Source organism: Prionailurus viverrinus, chromosome B1, assembly GCF_022837055.1.
Source record: "Prionailurus viverrinus isolate Anna chromosome B1, UM_Priviv_1.0, whole genome shotgun sequence".
NCBI lineage: Eukaryota > Metazoa > Chordata > Mammalia > Carnivora > Felidae > Prionailurus > Prionailurus viverrinus.
In genome coordinates this window covers 196,107,462-196,131,367 of record NC_062564.1, presented here as the reverse complement: position 1 = coordinate 196,131,367, position 23,906 = coordinate 196,107,462, and positions in this window count along the sequence as shown.

Genomic DNA, 23,906 nt, shown 5'->3' with positions numbered 1-23,906 from the left:
GTTGGATGATTTCTCTATTAAAGCTCAATACAAGACAAGGGCACAATATGTTAAAAAACTCAAACTGAACTCCGGGATAGCGCTGTTGCCTCTAGGAGGCAGAGATATCCATCTGGGAAGAATAAAATGTAGGACAGAGGTCAAATGTTGAGTTTAACATTTTTTTTTTTTTTGAAAAGAGAGAGCGTGTGAGCTGGGGAGAGGGACAGAGGGGAAAAAGAGAGAATCTTAAGCGGGCCCCCCTCAAGTGCCCCCTGAGTTTAATTTTCCTAAAAATATGTTTTGAGAGATTAGGCAAGGAAACATATTCTGTAAACTCCTGATGTCATTCCTATTCTGACTTGGAATTAAATGTTTGTTAGCCAGCTTTAAAAACGTATTGAACTAAAGTGAGGTATTTTAATTTTTAGAGTGCCCCCTCCTTTGCTCATCCAACAAAAATTGATCATGTACCAACTAAAGACTGGATGTAGTTTTTTGATGACAAAAATAAAAAGAGGAATGAGATGAGCTCCTTTTCTTAATAAAAATGTGTGAAACTGTCGTGAATAATGGCTAGCATTTACTTAATACTCTATTCTCACTTTAGATTGCTTATATATGTTAACTCATTTAATCTTTATAGTCTTACGAAATGTGTACTATAATGTTTCACATTTTATATATTTATATAAATGGGACGCAGAGAGGTCAGTTGACCTTCCAGAATTCACTCGGTGTGTAAGTGGGAGAGCTGGGATCCAAACCAAAGCAGCCTGGTTCCTGGGCCTGTACGTCACTATCTTACAATCCTGCTTTGCACACTGTTTCAGCTTGAACACAATTATCCCGTATTAGGGGATATTTGACTACAATTAATTAGGGAGGCGTCAGCTACTAATGTAACAGAGACATTCTCAACCTTCATTTTCTTCACCCTCTTTAATGACATGAAACAGATGGTTGCCGGTTGCCAAACTGTGTGTCCTCTCTCATTCTTGCCTTTACTCCCCACTCCCCTTTTCAAGATCTCTTCTTTGTATTACTTCGGTGAAAGAGCCATTTTCTTATTCATTCCATAGAATGGAGGCCTGTTTGGGATTGAGATTTCCAGCCCCTCTCTCAGAGTCTAGTCTGAGTCCTGATTATTCAGCAAGAAAGATCGCTGGATTTATGCGGTGTGTTTGGCCAAGATACTCGGATGGCAAATGGCGACTCTCAAAAGCTACTATGCCTTGTGGTTCTTAGGATTTTCCACAGTTCACAGAAAGCTGGTGATGGGATTGCTCAGTGGAAGCAGCTCTTTTAATTATTGGAGGATTTGCATTAATGACATGACTGTCCAGCTGTCGAGAAAAAGTGCACTCTTCGGTGCTCCTTTTCAGTGCCCTTGGACCAGCTCTAGAACTAAGCCCCTCACTCCCAGAGTGCCACATTACACATGCACCGTGTCTCCCTCCACACTGTTGCTTGGCAACAGAGGTACTGGTTCCACTTGCAAGATGGGAAAGAGACAAATGGATAACCGAGAAAACCCCAGCCTTGTAATTTCTCATACCATTGTGGAAATGTACAAAGTGAGGGCTGGGCTTTAATGCTATCTCAGAATTGCAGCCCGAAGATATTTTTGTTACAAGAAAGGAACTATTAGTATCCACCACACTTAAAATCGAGGCCCCCTGTAGCTCTTAAAGCTGCAGTGGTTGAGGTAATGATCTGTGTTTATAAACCTGATTATGTTGCTAACTACTAGGGCAACACTAGTAAATGATCTGATAGTTAAGGAGCAGGTGAATTGATGCAGAGAAATCAATCAATCACTCATGCAAACTTTATTGAGGACTTATTAGCGACACTAAGAGCTATTATTTAATGAGCACGTTCTTTGTGTGCAGCTTCATGTTAAATGCTCTATACATCACCTTGTTTAATGCTATGACACTCTTGTGAGATGGAATCTATTATTCTTGCCCTAGAGAGAAAGAAATTACTGCTCCAACAGGTTAAATAAATTGTGCCGTGTCATGCAGAGTGTCAGATTTGAGCCTCAGGCGGTTTGATTCCAAAGTCTCTTAACCTCTAAGACCATTTGTCTTCTCTACTTGCTACTCACCAACCCCTGTGCCGGTCTCAGATGCACTTGACGATGGTAACCATTCCAAAAGTTCTTATCACACACCTATTTTATGGCAGAGTACAGCTGACCGATTGAGGCTGTCTGTCTGTTTTATTAATTCTATTTAACTCCTTTATACCTTCTTTGATGGTTTGGAAGTCAGTTAGACCTTCGTTCAAACATTGGCCTTACCACTTATAAGTCTGCATGAACCCTGGTGACTCAAGTAGTATTGTCTGCATCTATCATCCCATAACTATTTTATCAGTCGTATTTATCAAAAGCTGTGAAGGATCTAAGCTTTCTTCTTTGGCAAACTAGCAAGTACATTTGTCACACATAGGTGCTGGGGGGAGATATGAGACTTCTTGGTCAGAGATAATGGACTTTATTGCTCACGGAATGATAGAAGGCATCATAAGCTTTGTGTTCACATTGGTTTTGTCCACAAGTCTCATGGAGTGATGTGGAGTGGCCCATAGATGTTACATATTCATTGAGCCTGCATCACAGCTGAGGAACTCCAAACTTAGAACACTCCGATCTCTTAGAAGGGACTGCTAACAAATGGACTCAACATTCACCCCAGCGGGAGAAATTGTCTCTATCACCCTGGTCAGAAAAGAAATATTCCCTCTGCTCTGGAAGAAGACACTGTCTCTATCTTCCAAGGATTGTCTGTCATACTGACACCCTTGAAAAGCTAATCTAGAATAATGGCTGACACAAGACATGCAGAAATGTGAGAGTCACGGAAAACTGTCTTCAAAAATTGTGAGAAAATTGCCTGCACAGCATCTGCCATGGAGAAGAAAACTAATAGGTGTTTCTTGAATGAATGAATGAGTGAACAAGTGAATGAAGGGATGAACAATTGACTGATGCTACGATCCAAATGAATGAGGGTGGGAAACATAGCAAAATAGGTAAAAAACCTGCTCTTGAGCATAAAAAAATATTTCAATTTCATCGTCAGCTCCTTGGTTTTTATCTGTGAGATGTTGGATGTGTTATATCACTTCTATGAGTCTCATGTTTCTCTTCTGTAAAATGGAAATCATAACACAAACACTTCAGAGTTATGGGGATACGGACATGAGACTATGTATGTATGTACACACCCACACACTCATATGTGCATAAAGACATACACACATATATATTCATGTATATATTATGTATGTGCGCATGTAATATATATCCATATTATGTGTTGCATAGAAAGCAAACAACACATTATAATGGATGTGATGTAATGAAAATAAAATTGAGTAGACTTAAGCACACAGAAAGGAGGGAGGCATACAGATGTTTAATGGAGCACAGGTGCGAACATGCTTCCAGCTATCAGAAAAAACAGGAAGGGACCAGAAGGATATGAGAATATCCTTCTGTTTCTTATTACTGTTGTTATTATTTATTTGATTTTTTTTCCTGTGTGTCTAATTCCTTATTTTTCTTCCTCTGTGTAGATTGTCTTTCTCTGCTCCTGGCAGAAGATGTAGTCATCCCACCACACTGGAGATTGTTTTGGGTCTTGCCAAAGGTAGAGACATATTGCTTGAAATTCCAATTTCCTGGGAAATGGGAGTTCTTGGTTCAGTGGGTTAGATGTTCGCCTGGGATCCACGTACTGTGGCCCAGGGCTGGCAGGTGTGGGGGAGGGATCATACATAGGAAACCCAGCTCCATGGGTCCACCACTGTTGTAGAAGGATGGGTGGTAGACAACTGCCTGAGAAAAGGGGCATGCAATAACTTTAATATGACACTATTACTTTTACTATGCTTTGAGATGGATTTCTATGGCTTACAAATCAAAGAGTCTTGACCAATATACAGAATTGACAGGGAAAGAAGGGTTTGTGTGTGTGGTGGCTGAGGAGTCATGTTTACGAAGAGAAACTGATCTGTGCCATGGTATAGACAGGAAGGGAGCAGGAATGAACACATTCTTTAATAGTAGTTACTTTTCATATATTAAAACAAGTCAAGTAATCAAAGTTAGCACATTTTCATTGGTTCTCTCACACTGGTAGAATCTTGTTATGTTTCTAAGTCTGTGTGAAGGGCAGGCAGTAAGCGAGGGAGGGAAGAACTAAGGTTGGAGAAACAAGCAGTAACCAGATTACACACACAGTTTATAACTTGATATAAGCTGTTTCAGCTTGATCTAAGAGCAATTAGAAACCACTGGATGGCCTTACTCATGAGCACGCATGATCACATGCAAACTTCAGAAATAACACCCTTGGCTACAGTGTAGAAAAGGGTTGAAAGGGAGAAAGAAGACATGAAAGCCAGTTAAGAGTTGTTGTGGGTGAGAAGTAACACAACATGGGCCAAAATGGTGGCAACATATTTGTAACAACATGGATGGAAGCTAGAGTGTATCAGGCTAAGCGAAGTAAGTCCCTCAAGAAAAGACAAGTACCAAATGGTTTCACTCATATATGGAATGCAAGAAAGAAAACAAATGAACAAAGGGGAAAAAGAAGGAGACAAATCAAGGAACACACTCTTAATTGCAGAGAAGAAACTGATGCTTACCAGGGGGGAGGGGCGTGGGAGGTTGGGTTAAATAGGTGAACGGGAAAAAATGGCAACAGTAAGAAGGAGAGGAATGAGCGGACTTCAAGGTTGGTTGAAAGGTAGTTTTGACGCCGACGGGTAATTGGGCCTGAGGGGAATGGGGCAAAGAAGGAGGTAAGAACAATGCCTAGTTTCAGTCTTTAGTAACTAAAAAATGCAGAAAACACATTGGCTGCGATGAGAAACCCAGAAGAAGGAGATGGGGTGTGAGGACTGATGGACTTAGTTATGGGTGAGCAAATAGCAAGACTGAAGCACAGATGTTTAGCTGGTAAGTTCAAACCGCAAAGATGCTTATTCACACCCAGAAAGTGAAGATCAGGGCAAACAAATTATATAAAGTGTAAGAAAGAAGAAGACAAAAGGCCAAAAAATAAAATGGGGATTGAGACTTAATATGGAACTATGAACATAGGGCCAAACTTTAAGGGACTGGTGTGAATCTTATTCCTGTTTCCTTTTCAGTGTAAAAACACCTTTGAAGTCTCAAACTCAGGCATAAATTTAGAAAGCATAATAAACAGTTGAGAAGCACTGACTCTAGGGAGTCCGGTTGGTAAGCCTTGGTTTTGCCTATGGAAGCCATTGATATCTGAGACCCGGATGAAGGACAGTAGGCCTCCATTCTGGCTGCTTATTATTCCAAGCATGCCAATGGGCTATTTTATGCTGTTTTGTAGGATTCCATATCATTTGTGCCTTCGTTGGAGAGGGTGAAACATTCGGAGCCTTCCCTGTCCTTCCTTGCTTGTTTGGAGGACGCTTCTACCTTTCTTGTGCTGATCTGAGCTTGCTACTGTGCCAATAGAATACAATGAATGCAATAAGGTTCTATACTAACGCCTTGCTCACAGATCACATGGTCTTTATTTTCTAGAATGCATACTCACAATAGACAGCATCGCACGCAATGCTGCAAGAGCATTGCTCGCAAAAGCACAATAGGAGTTCAGGGGGAGGGCAAGACTAGCGCAGTGGAGACAGCTACATTATGGGTATTGAAAGGTGCAGTGGCTGCTGTCCCATAACCCAAAGGAGTGCTATAGAATTCAGGGCCTCCACAAAGCTTTCTAGAACATACTATTTCTAGGCAAATGCCTATAAAGCTCAGTTAATCGCCAATATTTTAAAAACAAGGAAAATAAAATAACAGAAAGGTTTTCTCCTGAGGCAGCAGGACTCTCAGGAAAGTACATGGGGGTGAAAAATGGAGGAGAGGCCGGATGGCTAGCGAGGTCATGGAACAGCCTTGCCATTTTTATCTCTCTGGAATGAGGCATTTACTCATTTTTCAGGGGAAAAAAAAAGAACACAAAAGCTGGACAAAAACTTCATAGGATTTATGCAGGTAAAAGAACAAAGCGTTGGAATATGATTGTTTTGTTATTTTCCAGTTGTATGACCCTGGGCAGGCTATTCAAGGATTTTATTTTTCTTTACTTTTATGATCGAGATAGTATTACACACCTTTCATTGAATCCTATTAGCTACATACAGAAGTATCAAGGATGTAATAGTAAGGGCTTGATAAACGTTAGCTATGAGTATTATCCTGCTTCCATTATGAATGAGGAAATGAAAATTTAGCACATTTAAGAAATGTTTTACAGTCTCCTGAATGGGAACGAGAAATGTTAGGGTTTAATCTCAGATCAATCAGAAGCCTTTCTCTTCAACACCTCGCAGACAGTCTTTTTCCAGAATTCAACCGGAGCAGCAGAGACAATGGCCATGCAACAACCTGCTTGTCACCAGTAGATTGCCGTATTTAGATGTCTCCCACTGATACTCTCCTGCCCATACTGGTCTCCTTGGGACTTTTATTTATCTTGTGCTCATCAAGTATAGAAAATACATGATATTAATTAAAGCCATTATACATGCAGTTCAGAGGCATCAAGGTGGGAACAATTTATTTGTCAGCTAGAGAGAAAGCGGTTTCAACACTGGCGCAGGCTTCCATGCATGGGTGATAGAATGGAAATTAATGATTACCTACTGCCTAGTTCATTTACCCAAAAACCTCCAGGCAGTCTTTTGGATCAAGTATATAGAAAATGTTAATCTGGCCTCTAATCTGATGGCAATGATTATTCATGAGGCACAAGAAAAGGGTAATTTTTGAAGTAAATTTCTATCTATCTGGGCAATGGGGAAAATGTCATGCATTCAAGTGAGTTCAGGATTCAAGGAGATTTCTCATCAAAGGAAGAACACCAGATTCCCTCCTTTAGTTAGCCTAACCTCTACGTGGACTCCAATCATATTATGCCCAAGTGGGGTGTTTGGTAGAAAGAGTGTCGGGATAGATACACAGACATCTAGATCTCCACCTTGGTTCTCTAAATTGTGTGACCTTGGACAAATCATATTTGCTGTGTGTGTCTCAGCCTCATGTTGCACCATAGGAAGTAGTCGGACTTGATTGGAGGATTTTGAACTTCTCATTCACAGACCGAGTGCCTTGCAAGAGTTTTGTTCAAGTAAATGACCCTGACTAGCATAATTAATTAATATATTTTTAATAATTGTATAATCAAAAATAATATTTTTTTAATCATTTGCGTAAGTAAAACTGCCAATTTGGACTTCTGGTCATAGTGAGATAACCCGCATTATTTGCATTGGGTCTTTTTTTCTTTTTTTAATCATTCTGGGCAAGTGCAAAGCAACTCTGTGTTTGGAGAGGCCAAGAATCCTTAGGGTGTGTGAACAGGAGAATCCTTTTTCAGATGTATTACCTCTTCCTCACAGCCTGAAGAGCTCTACGGGTTATGACTGTGGTCTAAGTGCCTGACATTAGCCCTTTAACTGTGGTCTAAGTGCCTGACATTACGCTTCTGATTGCCGAGGCATCCATTTCAAAAGATACCTGTCCTGAAGAAACATATTGCCAGAAATATGACACGGCCGCTCACAAAACAACCCCATGAGGAGCAGGCAGTCGTGAAGGTCCCCTTCCAGAAGGCCCTGTGTGGCCTAGGTAACGGACCACTTGAGTGACCCCACTTCTCCCTTCCCACCACCCTCATTCCTGCTCTCTGCTTTAAATTTGCCAGTGAAATGTGAACCCACAAAACCCTAGACATCCCACCCTCAGATATTAATGAAAGCAGGGCCCTAGGTACAAGTACAAGTTTTTTATCCACCTGTGACCTTGCTAGGTGTCCTTTAGGAACTGCAAACAGCAAATCGTGTTCCTCAGAGTTCCCTGGGGCTCTTGGCTGAAGTGTCATGGAGTCATAATCAGAACCACCAAGACTGGTCCTGCCACAATATTGGCCCTGGTGGGGAAAGGTCTGTGGCACCTGCTATGGGGAGTATGGGCCCAGGTGAGGAGCGGGGGTGTTCCAAGCTGGAGCATCACCATCAATAGCCTGGGACAGACCCAACAGGCTTCTTTCTGTACCTCTGTTACTCCTCCCTCACGCATCGCCCCCTAATCACACTGAATTCCTTTCAACTCTTTAGTCATCAAATCCTTTCCTGTCCTAAGACTTTATTCACACTCTTTTCTCTGCTTAATATGCTCTTCCTCCAGCTTTGGTTTAAATGCTACCTCTTCAGTGTGGAGAAAAAGGAACCGTTCTGTACCGTTGGTGGGGATGCAAACTGGTGCAGCCTCTGTGGAAAACAGTATGGAGGTTCCTCAAAAAGTTAAGAATAGAACTACCATACGGTCCAGCAATTCTACTGCTGGGTATTTATGCAAAGAATGCAAAAACACTAATTTGAGAAAAACAATATATGTGTCCTTATGCTTATTGCGCCATTATTTACAAATTAAGGAAGGAGCCCAAGGGTCTAGATGAGTGGATAAAGAAGATGTGGTATGTGTATAGGCAATGAAATAGTACTCAGCCATTAAAAGAATGAAATTATATCATTTGCAACAGCATGGATGGACCTAGAGAGTGTAATGCTAAGTGAAATAAATCAGTCAGAGAAAGGCAAATATCATATGATTTCACTCATATGTGGAATTTAAGAAACTCAAGAAATGAACAATGACAAAGAAGAGACAAACAAATAAACCAACTCTTAAATACAGACAGCAGATTGGTGGTAGCCAGAGGAGAGGTGGGTGGGGGATGGGTGACATAGGTACTGGGGATTAAGGAATGCACTTGTGATGAGCACTGAGAAATGTGTAAAATTGTTCCATCATTATATTTTACACCTGAAGCTATTATAACACTGAATGTTGATTATACTCGAATTAAAAATAAAGAAAGATAAAAAAATGCTACCTCCTCAGAGAAGCTTCTATGATCACGTTCTCCAAGCTGATTTTCCCTTGATAATTTCTAGTGCTTAATTCTGCTTTTTCTGCTTTAGTATCTTTCTAATAGTTTATGTCTGTGTATTTATCTATTCATTTATTTATTTGTTGTCCGTCTTCTCCATTTCTATGCAAAATCCTCAAAACTAGCACCAGTGTGCTGTTTTGTTTGCTTTTGTGCATTTGTTTTTGAACCTGTTTACCTAGTACGGTACTGGGTATAAATAACTGGCAGTTAATTATTAGCTGGATGGAGGAAGATTTAAAGGTGAAAGACTTTATAAAACATGAAAAGGAGTTGGGGCATCTCCCTCTACTAACTGTACAAATCTCTAAGAGGTTTTTATTTTTGTTTTGAAGATGAAACTTTAATATTTCAAGGACATCCCGGATGAGTTGCTGGTGAGGTTACAGAAGCTTCCATTTATGCCACCACAGTGAGAATAAAATATTCTGAAAGTTAAAGCAATTACCTCCTTGGATACGTAAAAAACAACACAATAAAGCACATCACTAAGTGCAAAGAAAGGAGGCAGTCAGCAGAGCAAACACAAGCAACAGGCTGATTGTCCTGACAGGAGGAAAGAGAAGCTCCTTCTGGAATTCACAGTCCCAGAAACTAGAGCTGCCCAGCCACAGAATTAGTTAGCCTTAAGGTCCATTGAAACTCAAATGATCTAAGACAGGGTTCTTGAACCTTCACATTATTGACCTTGTGGGCCAGATAATTCGTTGTCATTGAGGCTGTCCTACGTATTGTGGGATGTTTGCCAGCATCTCTGACTCCTACTCACTAGATGACAATAGCAAACTTTCTCAGATGTCCCCTGGAGGACACAATGGCCCTGGCTGAAAATCACTGATCTCAGGTGACAAATTGAACCAAGCACATTATAACTTAGGTTGATGCTGAGACCATCTCTTCTTGCCTATTTTATGAATAGATTTCACTGACAATATTTATAATAATTGTTTTACAAATGTCCCTTATCTTGCTATGTGGGGGAGGGAGTTTATCAGCAAAGAATTGTAATAACAACAGAGACTTTTGACAGATGTAAGAAGAAGAAGACTTTATTAAGAGGCTGTTAGGCTGTTACAAAATTGCCAAGTTTGGCTGGAGAACCAGAGGCAGAAGGTGACCCAGAACAAGGAAGGCTGGGCCACCAGAACCCCAGCCAAATGCATGTTCGCTATGAGTTTGACCGGGGACTGCTGCTGTTGTCCGCAATTGCTCAATGTCCCTGTTTAGTCCCTCCTGTGGTCATCCTGGGTACTGCTATCCTTGCATATAGAAATGTCTACCACCGTTGTCCCCCCGAAAGCATTCTCTGAGGCTCCTGCTTCGTGATGTTCCTTTCTCCCAATTCACAGTGTTGGATGCGTGTGGTTAGTTGAGGTATGAGTCAAGTCCTAAGATGCAGGAGAAGCTAGAAAAGTGTGAGCTGATCTTTGGGCTCCTAAGATGGGAGGAAGGTTCTGCTTTTCACCAGGACCATGTAGTGGGGAACTCACGAAGCAGAAGAAAGGAGTTTAGATTCCAGAAGGCCCCAAAGCAACTCATATGCGCTAATCAGGAGATAAAAGATAACAATGATCAAAAAATGTTCACAGTGGAATGGAGCCAGTATGAGATTCCTCTCGTGTGTTGAAGGACTAAACATCTGATGTGATGTGGTGTATTTATCCCTTTCCAAGAGGTCCTTGGTAGTCTTTTCATCTGAAAGTAGCATTCCACAAACTCAGCTTCGCCGTCTCTCTGTCTTTCCTTCCCATGGCTGTCTCTGGGCAGACATGGTGAGAGACAGGGTACAGCAACTCTATGAATATCCAGTAAGCCCTGAATGTGCACTGCAAGGCCCATTTCCTTGACGCTATTCCCCAAGGGGCATGAAGATGGCTCCTGAACTTGGCTAGGCACGTGACGCTCTGGCTGCCAAAGTGCAGCAGTGTTTGCTGGGCCTCCAATTTGACCTCACTGCATCTCAATGTGTAAACCTGCCCTCAGTGGGCCAGCTGCATGATGAATAGGCAGTGCCTTCATGGATAATTCAAGCTCCAGTGGCTTCTCAGCTCAGATGGAACAGCACCGGCTTCGCTAGAGTGGAAAATAGATTGTAAACGGCAAACTCATTTATCCTACAAATGTTTGCTGTACTTAGAGAAAGCAGTTTTCCATAATTTTCTTCATTTCCTTCTAGAGTCAAATTGGCTTTCTTTGAACACTTCCTAGTAAAATAGCTCCAGTGAATGTTAGGGCCGGAGACGATAGCAGATCTGTGCTTTGCTCTGTGTCAGCTGAGTGGGGATCTAACTTTTCCATGCCTCATTCCTCATTTGGAATATGCTAATCGCAGTTTATTCAGAATGAGCCAGGTTGTGCTGGGTGACAATTCACCCCTCCCCGAATCTCAATCACTTACCATCACAAGAGGTTACTTCTCACTCACATGACATGTCCAATGTGTTTTGCCAAGAGATTTTGCTTTATACCATTCAAAGTCACAAATGTCTGTAGAGTACTCTAAGAGCACAAAGGAATGGTGTCTACCCCAGATTGAGCAAGGATGTGGGGACTTGCAGGAGGAGGTGAGGCCTGACAAAAAAGTGCAAAGATGAGGAGGAATTAGCTAGGGTTTGCTTAACTTTCCTTCAGCAAAGTGCCAAAGCGAGAAAGAACAGAATATGTGCAAAACAGCAATACTGCTAATCGTGAAGTTAGAGACACAGAGAGGAAGGGGTCAAATTTTGGAAAATCCAAGACATCTGAAAGTGCTTTGATTTTACCGGGTATACAATTGGGTGTGTTTTGAAGGAGTTTAAATGGAAGTATGAAATGGTCAGATGGTTGCTTCTGAAAAAGTCAGTGTGGCAGCAGTGTGGGGAATGGGTTTAGCTGGAAGGAATCTGGTGGCAAGGAGATTGGTGGATTTTCATAATCCAGGGTGGAGAAATGAGTAAGAAAACTAGTAAAGATGGAGAGGAGAAGGAGGAGACAAGTGTAAGGATAGGACCTATTTAGTGGTTGATGGAATAGAGAATGATAAAGGAAAAGGGATAGGGCTCTTTGGTTTTTAGTGGCCTTGGCCCTGACATAACAGAATATCTTGGGGAGTAATGAAATCCTTTAAGATCAGTTGAGTTGGAGATGTCAATAAGAGATTTTGATGGTGATATTTAGCAGACTGTTTGGACCCAAATTGTGTAACTCTAGGAAGAAGTCTAGGATCGCTATATACTTTGGAAGGTGCCAGCAGATGGTGGCAGTAGAAATATCCAAAGTGGATACTACCCTTTTAGCAATATGAGTACTGAGGGGATCAGCAGCCTAAGTTAAATCTCTGAAGAGAACCTCCACTTGAGGGGCACAAAGTGGAATATGAAGTAGACAATGAGGTAGACTGAAAAGGACTCATCACAGAGGTAGGAAAAATACTAAGAGTTGGATGGGTCAAGGACATCAAGGGATTAGATTATTTAAAGAACAAAGATCACCCTTTGGTATGAAATGCAATAGAATAATCCATAAAAGTAAAGTCAGCCATGTATCCATTATATTTGATAATGATAATGTAAATGATGTAATTAAATCACCAAATATTTATTTACTTATTTATTTATTTTGAATCACCAAATATTTACGAAGCAGGTACCAGGTACCAGGCTCTAGGCTTAGCACTGAGAATCAGGGTGAATAAAAAATAAGTAGTCATGTCCTTGTAGAGTTTCTAGTTGAGTGCAGGATACAGGTAGTAAATGGTCACACACAGTAATACATTATTAAATTTTGTTAAGCATTATGAAGACAAATATTTAGAAATAAATTGGAAGGGAGTATGTGTTATTCTTTGAAGATTATAATGAAAGGTAAATGTAGAGACTGAACTGTAGTTATAGATGAGGTACAATCTGACTGTCAAGACAGGGTTTAGGATGAAAAAGATTTCAATGAATTTATAGACTAAAGAAAAAAAATGCATGGGAGTAAAGACATAGGCAACAGAGGCAATAATTAATAGATCAAAATCTGGAAGAAACAAAGGAGTTCAATGCTTCATAGACAGGATTTGGCTCTATATAAGAGGACCCCTGTCTCTCTGAAAGGAGAAAAACCAGCTAACAAGGAGAGTGCAAAATCCGCCTGGTGGTGTTGATATTCTCCATGAAGTAGAAATCAAGTCTATTTGATGAGGGTGGGGCAGGTGGTGTATAAGGAGAAACAGAGTTTGGGAAAGCATAAAAATGCATAAAAATTTAAAAGCAAAGGGGCTGTTTGTTTGCTTGTTTGTTTTTAAATAAGCTGATAGCCAGGCACCAGGGTGGCTCAGCTGGTTAAGCATCTGACTCTTGATTTCAGCTCAGGTCATGATCTCAGAGTCCGTCATGAGATTGAGCCCTGTGTAGGACTCTGCACTGGGTATGGGGCCTGCTTGGGATTTTCTCTGTCTCTTCCTCTGCCTCTCTCCCATGCTTGCACTCCCTCTCTCTCTGTGTCTCAAAGTAAATAAATAAAAACTAAAAAAAAAAAAAAATAAGTAGACAGCTTGAAGATGCATATAGGCTGCACTTATTTAGTGACCTCTGATTCAGAGACAAGGTCATGTGTTCCTCACACTTGGGTTTATAACAAAGCAAACAAATGCCAGTATCTCTTATAGTTGAGTTGTGGACCATGTGACTGAGTTCTTGGAAATGGAAGGTGGACAGAAGTAACGTAAATTACTTCCAGGCTGGGGAAGTATGCTACATGACTCTCTAGCCCTTGGAGAACACAAGCTCCAGATACTGGGTCCCTGAGTTACCATCAGGAAGACAACCTCCAAGAAGAGCTACAGTTACTCATGTGAGCTATGACATGAGTGAGAAAACTTTTTTTTGAATATTATCATTGATAGTTATTGGTGTATTTGTTATTGTCACATAATCTGGCTCGTCCTAATATAAACACTGTTAAGATGTATACATTTATTCATAATATATTCATCCAACAGTTATTGTTATTTTTGACTTTTTTTAAGACGTTTATTTATTATTGAGGGAGAGAGAGACACACACAGAGCATGAACAGGAGAGGGCAGAAAGAGGGGAGACAGAATCCGAAGCAGGCTCCAGGCTCTGAGCTGTCAGCACAGACCCCAATGTGGGGCTCGAACTCACAAACTGCGAGATCATGACCTGAGCTGAAGTCGGTCGCTCAACCAACTTAGCCATCCAGGTGCCCCAGTTATTGTTATTTTTGTATGATTATTATTATTTGCCTTTTAGTCGCTTCTGGTTTTTTTTTTTTTTAAATAAGGAAACTATTTAACAAGACACTATTGTGCTTATTACTTGCATGTCTTGGTATGTCTTTTAGAAAACAATGGAGAGGGGTACCGGGGCAGCTCAGTCGGTTAAGCGTTCAACTCTTGGTTTTGGCTCAGGTCATGATCTCACAATTTTGTGAATTCAAGCCCCAACCCCCCCTTGGGCTCTGTATTGACAGTGTTAAGCCTGCTTGGGATTCTCTTTCTCTGTTTCTCTCTGCCCCTCTCCACACTCTCTCAAAATAATTAAATAAACTTTAAAAAAAGAAAACAATGGGTAAAAATCTTGTGCATAAGATTTGTTCAGACAAAGACAACACTTCTTAAAAACACAATTTGTCCTATTAATAAGATACTACACTCCACTGCATGGACTCATTTCCCAACCTATTTATTATTTTCAAGAGAAAATTGCTCTTCTCTACATGTTCATCAGAATATAGGTCTCCTTGGGGTGCCTGGGTGGCTCAGTAGGTTAAGCATCCAACTTTGGCTCTGGTCATGATCTTGCCGGTTCATGAGTTTGAGCCCTGAATCAGGCTCTTTGCTCTCTCTCTGTCTCTCCCCCTACTCGTACTATCTCTGTCTCTGTCTCTGTCTCAAAAATAAACATTAAAAAGAAATAAGAACATAGGTCTCCTCAAAGAGGCAGGTATTGATTGCCAAAGACAAAAAAAAAAAAAAAAAAAAAGAAAAAAGAAAAAAGAAAAGAAAAGAATTCTATTTCTTGTAGTGAGTAACTATACTTCCCAATTTCCTCTGACAGAATAGAACATGTAATATGGAGCCTTTCAGAACCCAAGAGTCCAAGATCATAGAACTTAGAGGTTATCTACTTTAGCCCTTGTTTTCTTTACATGCAAGGGCATTCCCTACCCTGTTCTTTTCTTTCCTGCCTGAAACCCTTGAGATTGTCTATCCTCCATTTGACCAAAGCTGGGGTTTCCACAGTTCTCAGTGCAGATAAAAGCACACTGCCAGGCACAGAACATACAGGTTAGTGGTCAGGCAAATGTGTGTTTGAAACCCATTTCTAAACTATTCCCCCTGTGATTCTGAAGACATTCTAAACAGGATAGCTTTATAATCTTTGTAATCGTGGGAAATTATTTCAACTTTTTAAGCCTCGATTCCTCCTCTGTAGAATGAGTATCCCCATTCTCATCCCCAAAGAGAGTAAAAAAATTGCATTAAATAGTACTTGTAATGCACTTTGTACGGATTTTGACACATAGTCTTAAAGATTACTATCATTAACAAAAGGTTAGTTATCATATATGAGTACCTCATATAAAATGATAACTGTTTTGGATTTGTTTTTAGAGATTATGTCTAATCTTTCAAAGAGTGCTGTCAAATAGAACGTTTTGTGATGTTAAGAATGTTCTACACCTTTTTGGCTCAATAGGATAGCCACCAGCATGTGCTTGGGGCTACTGAGCACTTCCAATGTGGCTAACCTAACTGAAGAATTGATGTTTAATGTTATTTAGTTTCAAATAACTTAAATTTCAACAGCCACACATGGTTATCGCCACCTATATTGGCCAACATAGCCTTACAGTGAGAATCAAAACGGACATCATCTTCCTTTTGCAAAATAAAAAATGATGTCAGAAATGTTAGCTAAGTTGTTTAGGGTTATTGAGCTAATAAATAAATGAGCTGGGCTATGAGTCTACCCATTCCTTGTCATTGCTTTGGTCTATTTACTTTATTGCTTCTGAGAACCTTAACATTTATGAACACTACGGTTCCCTCCCATGCAACCTTTCTGCATCTATTTTCAGTAGCCTCCCTTCCCTGAGACCATAACCATTGAATCCAGGAAAAGACTTGAGTAGCTTAGTTCAATGTCCTTCCGTCTAACTCAGGGATGTTCTCTTTAGTTTCCCATAGGTGAGCTTCCGACCTCTTCCCAAATACTACCAGTGTCAGGTGACACGTGACCTCATGGTGTCACCTATGCTGTTATTGAAGTGCTTCCTCATCCGTGTGTCACAAGATAAATAGCCAAGGTCAGATGAAGCTACTAAGGCTGTGCCTCCTCAGCTCATCAACACCACTGTCTAACGGTCAAAAGCATGTACAAGCCTGTCTTATGTTGTAGCTGCTGAGAAGGATACAATGGGGAAGAAGTGATGGCCGTGGGGAGGGTCAGTGCCACTGGCAGCCAACCCAGGAAATTCATGATTATGGTGTGTGCTCATCCTATAACATTTCATCAGAGCAGAATTCACTCACTCATACGAATGTGTTCCTGTTGGGACTAACACAGTTGGCTGAAAATAGAGTCACAGGCTTATTCAAATAATGGGCGTGGGAGTGAGCAGAGAAAGTGATTAGGGCTGGAAAAATAGTTATGTGGTGGTTCAGTAAAAGAACCAGCACATTCTTCTTTACAAACAAAAGAACTATTCTCTCTTCGTTTCGAGGGTGCAGCTTTCCTTTCCACCATGGTTCTGCAAGAGGTCACCAAGGAGACCATGGTTCAGTAAACAGAGTTCAGCACTGGAGTCAGAAAATGCAGTTCTGCCCAACACTTCTAGATTCCCATGCTCAGTCTCTCTCCATCACAGCTGTTTCAACCCTTGCCGATGATTCTCAAGCGTTGGAATTCTGTCATCTTGCCCCATCACACTTAACAGGTGCTATTGTCTTGACATCAAAGAGAGATTAGAAACTCTTGAAGCTGCTAGGAATTCTTCTAGCATTTGTCACTAAATATACAAACCGACTCTCTTAGACTTCCTTCTTGCTTCCTGTTAAAATGCTGATGCTTACCTCTTGCTTTATAAGGAAAATCCCTCCGGCCTTATCAGGGTCCTCACTGTGCTGATTTGACCTCCTCTCACTCTCACTAACGTCACCAAACACCGTGCACTTCTGGTCCTTTTTCTGAATGAACACTTACAGGAGTATACCCTATTTGTATGCCTTGTTTGCTATCTTTTCCTCTAGGAAATTCTCCCCTTTGTGGACTCACACGCTCTTCTTTGTCTTGCCTCCTTAGCTGTCCCTCTGTGGTCTCCTCTGTGAGGCCCTACTTATCTAACTAGACCTACTGTCAGGACAGTGAGAGATCTTGGTTCAATTTGCCAGGTAAGTTCCGTTGTTGTATGGAACTTTATGCTTTTTTTTTTTTTACCTTTTACCTGATTTATCCTATTTTTAAGGCTTTAATTTACTATTCCAAGCTTCTTTTTAAAATTTTTTTAATGTTTATTTTATTTTTGAGACAAGAGATACAGAGCATAAGCGGGGGTGGGGCAGAGGGAGAGACACAGAGAATCCGAAGCAGGCTCCAGGCTCTAAGCTGTCAGCACAGAGCCCAACGGAGGGCTCAAACTCATCAACCTCAAGATTGTGACCTGAGCCGAAGTCGGACACTCAACCAACTGAGCCACCCAGGCGCCCCTATTCTAAGCTTTCTACGTCGGCATCTTCTCCATGTCTAGATCCAATCCAATTTCTCCTGAGTTCTATATCCGTAAATCAAATGATGAGTAGACATCTTCTTTTACTTCGAAAGTTTGAATGTCTGAAAGGAAACTCATCATCTTTTGAGCCGTCAGAAAACAGTCTCACTTTCTATCCAGTTGCCCAAGCCTGAAATTTGGAGAAGATTTTGTTCTTTCTTATATCTACATTCAGTCGGCTGCCAAATTTTCTTGATTCTGCCTCTTAAATATTTCATAAATCTCCATTTCATTCCCCATTTCCATCTTAGTCTAGACTACTGTCATCAGTCTTCATCTGGTCTATTGCAACCATCTATCAACTTTTCTTTGTTTTGTTTATTCTCTTTCTTCCAATCTGTTATCCACATTGTTTTCAGAGTGATTTTTTAAAGCAGAACTGAGCATGTCAGTCCTTCTGTAAAATGCTTCAATAACTTCCCATTGCCATATTGTACAATTTAAATTTGTTGACCAGTCTTAAATGGCACCCTGAAATCTATCCTGGTTCCTTCACGATAGCTTCAATTCCTTTCTCCTACATGTACTCTAAATTCCAAACACCCACGAAGCTTTAATTTCCTCTAGCACAGGTTGACTCTAATTTCTTAAGCCTTAGTCACTTCTAAGAGAAGGCCACACTTAAGAGGAATTCAGCAGGAATATCACAGGACTTAATAGTTCTAGGCTCCTACTTGTGGAGGAAACCTACCAATTTGTACCATCCTCCTTTATTCCACTGATGCACAGTTGGTGAAATCAGGTACTCCTTTTATGCAATCAAACACAAAAAGAACTCAGAGTCTGATGATCTGGTAGTGAGGTGACCTAGAGGTATCCTTGACCCTGACAGCATTTTGTTTCTCAGAGGCAATTGTATAGCATTGACAGAATAGGAAGGTAATGGCTCAAAATGGCATTTGGCCACTTACTCATTGGACAAACTGAACTAAATATGGAGCCTTCAAGTCCTTGCTAGATAAGAGAAAGTAATGATCCTAGTTTCTGGCTGGGTTTCAGAAAGGAGGTTAAAAATCTGGTTTGATTACCGATATTACCATTGGTGCCATCAATTGATACAGGAAAGAGGAACTATGGATAACTAAAGGAGAGAAGGGACTAGGAGACAAATGTGTCCTTGACTCTTTTTCTTTAATATGAAATTTATTGTCAAATTGGTTTCCATACAACACCCAGTGCTCATCCCAAAAGGTGCCCTCCTCAATACCCATCACCCCCTCTCCCGCCCACCCACCTCCCATCAACCTTCAGTTTGTCTCAGTTTTTAAGAGTCTCTTCTGTTTTGGCTCCCTCCCTCTCTAACCATTTTTTTTTCCAATTCCCCTCCCCCATGGTCTTCTGTTAAGTTTCTCAGGATCCACATAAGAGTGAAAACGTATGGTATCTGTCTTTCTCTGTAGGACTTATTTCACTTGGCATCACACTCTCCAGTTCCATCCACGTTTCTACAAAGGGCCATATTTCATTCTTTCTCATTGCCACGCAGTATTCCATTGTGTATATAAACCACAATCTCTTTATGCATTCATCAGTTGATGGACATCTATGCTCTTTCCATAATTTGGCTATTGTTGAAAGCCATTTATGAAAAGCCCACAGCTAATATCATCCTCAATGGGGAAAAACTGAGAGCTTTCCTCCTGAGATCAGGAACACTACAGGGATGTCCACTCTCACCGCTGTTGTTTAACATAGTGTTGGAAGTGTTAGCATCAGCAATCAGACAACAAAAGGAAATCAAAGGCATCAAAATTGGCAAAGATGAAGTCAAGCTTTCACTTTTTGCAGATGACATATTATATATGGAAAACCCGATAGACTCCACCAAAAGTCTGCTAGAACTGATACACGAATTCAGCAAAATCGCAGGATACAAAATCAATGTACATAAATCAGTTGCATTCTTATACACTAATAATGAAGCAATAGAAAGACAAATAAAGAAACTGATCCCATTCACAACTGCACCAAGAATCCTAAAATACCTAGGAATAAACCTAACCAAAGATGTAAAAGATCTGTATGCTAAAAACTATAGAAAGCTTATGAAAGAAATTGAAGAAGATATAAAGAAATGGAAAAACATTCCATGCTCATGGGTTGGAAGAATAAATATTGTTAAAATGTCAATACTACCCAAAGCTATCTACACATTCAATGCAACCCCAATCAAAATTGTACCAGCATTCTTCTTGAAGCTAGAACAAATAATCCTAAAATTTGTATGGAACCACAAAAGACCCCGAATAGCCAAAGTAATTTTGAAGAAGAAGACCAAAGCGGAAGGCATCACAATCCCAGACTTTAGCCTCTACTACAAAGCTGTAATCATCAAGATAGCTTGGTATTGGCACAAAAACAGACGCATAGACCAATGGAATAGAATAGAAATCCTAGAATTAGACCCACAAAAGTATGGCCAACTAATCTTTGACAAAGCAGGAAAGAATATCCAATGGAAAAAAGACAGTTTCTTTAACAAATGGTGCTGGGAGAACTGGACAGCAACATGCAGAAGGATGAAACTAGACCACTTTCTCACACCATTCACACACAAAAAAATTCAAAATGGATAAAGGACCTGAATGTGAGACAGGAAACCATCAAAACCCTAGAGGAGAAAGCAGGAAAAAACCTCTCTGACCTCAGCGGCAGCAATTTCTTACTGGACACATCCCCAAAGACAAGAGAATTAAAAGCAAAAATGAACTATTGGGACCTCATGAAGACGAAACGCTTCTGCACTGCAAAGGAAACAACAAAAAAAAAACCTAAAAGGCAACCAACGGAATGGGAAAAGATATTTGCAGATGACATATCGGACAAATGGCTAGTATGCAAAATCTATAAAGGGCTCACCAAATTCCACACCCGAAAAACAAATGAAGACAGTGAAGAAATGGGCAGAAGACATGAGTAGACAGTTCTCTAAAGAAGACATCCAGATGGCCAACAGGCACATGAAAAGATGCTCAACGTCGCTCCTCATCAGGGAAATACAAATCAAAACAACACTCAGATATCACCTCATGCCAGTCAGAGTGGCCAAAATGAACAAATCAGGAGACTATAGATGCTGGAGAGGTTGTGGAAAAACGGGAACCCTCTTGCACTGTTGGTGGGAATGCAAACTGGTGCAGCCACTCTGGAAAACAGTGTGGAGGTTCCTCGAAAAAGTAAAAATAGATCTACCCTATGACCCAGGAATAGCACTGCTAGGAATTTACCCAAGGGATACAGGAGTGCTGATGCACAGGGGCACTTGTACCCCAATGTTTATAGCAGCACCTTCAACAATAGCGTCCTTAACTCTTAATCTCCAGCTGAGCTATTCCCTCATCCTTTGACTCATTTCCACAATAATCAAGGCAGTGTGAATGCACAGCAGGATTCGAGTTTTTCACTACACCATATTGTCCCCCATCAGGTAAGGGTTTTAATGAGTTGTTTCCTTCCTTTTTGAGTATCTCCTATAATTGATCTTGGCAGAGAAGTGCCGCCAAAAGAGCTCAAAAAACAGACTAGGTCCAATAAATTTGAAGCCAGTTTGGATGGACTAGTGTTCTACAAAACAAGGTTGTTTTATTCTGTAATCTGCGCCTTCTGGCAGTCTGCAACCACTTTAAACATATATAACCAACAAGCAGGATGCAGCTAAAGGATGGCATGTAAGAAAATTTTCTCTTGAGCCTAGATAAACTGTGATTTAAGCATGGCTGGGTATGTTGTCGTAACTGGGGGATGGACGTCCAGGAGGTTTTTGTATTTGAAGGAAGGGACTTGAGCAGGCACCTGATGACAGAGAGAATGACGAGCACGGCAGGTGCCGTCACCTTATGCCAGTCCTCTGAACTCCTCCCTGAGATCTCGAGAAAGGCAGTAGAGTACAGTGGTCATAAATGGGTTACAAATTGGGTGCCTGGTCACTTGCTGGTTGTGAATTCTAGGGCAAGTGGTTTACACCTCCTGAGTTTTGTTCCTTGTCTGCTAAATAGAGCTACTATATCATAGGGGCATCGCGAGGCTGAAGCAAAGTCTTCCATATGTAGAATGTAGCACAGAGCTTACAATCGGGTATGCACATAGTAGACGTTAGCAATTAGTATTGGGGATTAGGGAGAGAGAAGCTTTAAGCACAAACCAAAGAAGTGGTTCTTAAGAGAATCTCGAAGAGGCAGATGGATGGCAGAGACTTGCTTTAGTAGTAAAGTGTGATATTATGTGGGATGAGAATTTTCAACACCTGTTCCTGGAAACGTTATCTCAATTCTTCTATCACAGGGGGAGACATCATTAGAAATACCAGGAGAAGCCCCTTCCCAGGGGGTAGATTTTGGGGGTAGATTTTTTCAGACACCCCTGTACATATCAGCAGGGATGAGCACTCTGAACTATTTGTGGTCAAATAACACCAGTAAGGGGAAATGGAAAGAGGATTCAGATTCATGTGGGCATTCCATTTTGATTCCCTGGTGGATTGGGGGAGTCGTTAACAATCCTGGGTAAACCACTGTGGTGAGAATCAAAGGAATTTGAGTTGTTATTGAAGTTTCTCCGTTTATCCCCATAGGGGAGAGGTTTCGAAAACAAAAACTAGAAAACTGGTGGGACATGACTTACCATGTTGCAATGTCCTCTCTACCAGATGATCCAGTGTCTCCAGATGAGGTTTCTGAACCAAATGGCTGCTTATTCCCTTGCGACAAAACCTACATAATTTAACACACAAATTCTCCTGGATTTAGCCCCTACCCTGCCTTCACAGCTTTATATTGTAACACTTCTCCCCAACAATTTATGGAGTAGCCACATGTATCCACAGGGCAATTATGGGGAACTGTCTTGCTTTTGTGTATCTCTCTCTAAGGTCTCTGCACATGCTATGTTCTCTGTTTGGAATACTTACTCTCTCCCTGCACTTCAGGCATCGATACAGGAGAGACTCAACACAGAAGTGCATTCTTTCTGCCAACTCCCTCGACCTTCACTCCAGGGCAGCTGGATCACGAACTGTGTCCTTTGTCCCCATCCATTACATATACAAACTACGTAATACTTAGAAGTTATTTCCTCGTGAACAAGTTATTTGCATGTTTATGAGCTCTGTCTTGGGAACTTTGCATTTGCTATTACTTCTACTAAAATGGCTTTGCTCCAGAGGCTCCATATGGTTGCCTCCTTCTCACCATGCAGGTATCAGGTCCAATGTTACTTTTATATAAACGTCTTTTACAATTTAAAGTAAAGCAGACCTGCCCCACACCCAGTCGCTCCCAGTCGCTACCATTCTCTCTCACACTACCTTATTTTACTTGTGCTTGATATCATCTTATTTATTTGGTTACCAATCTATTGTCTTTCTGCCACCAGAAAGTGCCTTGAGGGTAGTGATCGTCAGCTTTATTTATCATTGCACCTCCAACATCTAGACCATGCCTAATGCGTCGTAGCTGCTCAATAAACATTTGTTGCCTGTCATCCCCCCTAGACAGTGAATCTTTAGGGCAGAAGCTGTACCTTTACATGCTGAGCTCCTGATACAAGGTTTGACACATGTTATGTGCTAAAATATATATCGATCAAATGCATGACATCTTTAATTAGCCAATACAGAACTGGTTGTGCATTGGGAGGTCAACAAGACAAGCAAGTCAGTGGAGTGGAATTACTGGGGAGGGTGTCAGTAGAGACTGGCCAGAAGAAAGCAAATAATTGATTAAGATACCAAAGAAAAGAAACCTGGTGCTTCGCACATAGTACAAGCTCAACATATGTTCATAACATTGACTTAACAAAATGGGTTTTAGACTTCAACGCTAATTCACTTTTTAAAAACTACCATTTGAAACCTGTCATAGAATAACCTGCTGCTTCATTCAAGTGGGGGGTGAGTTGCTCTGTGACAGGTGCCCAACAACATGCTAATAGCCAAATCTATTCAATGCACAATGTTGACTTTCAGGAATGCTTTCTTTTTCTTCCTCACCCCACCCCCACTTCATAAAAAGAATGCCACTCTCCTGAGAGCATCACAATGGCAGTCCACAAATGAACGCTCTTCCTTTGAGAGAGACTAACTGTAGGGGAAAAGATAATTACTTAGTTCCTTTATCTCCAAATTATTTGTAATAAAATCTGAAATCACACCACAAG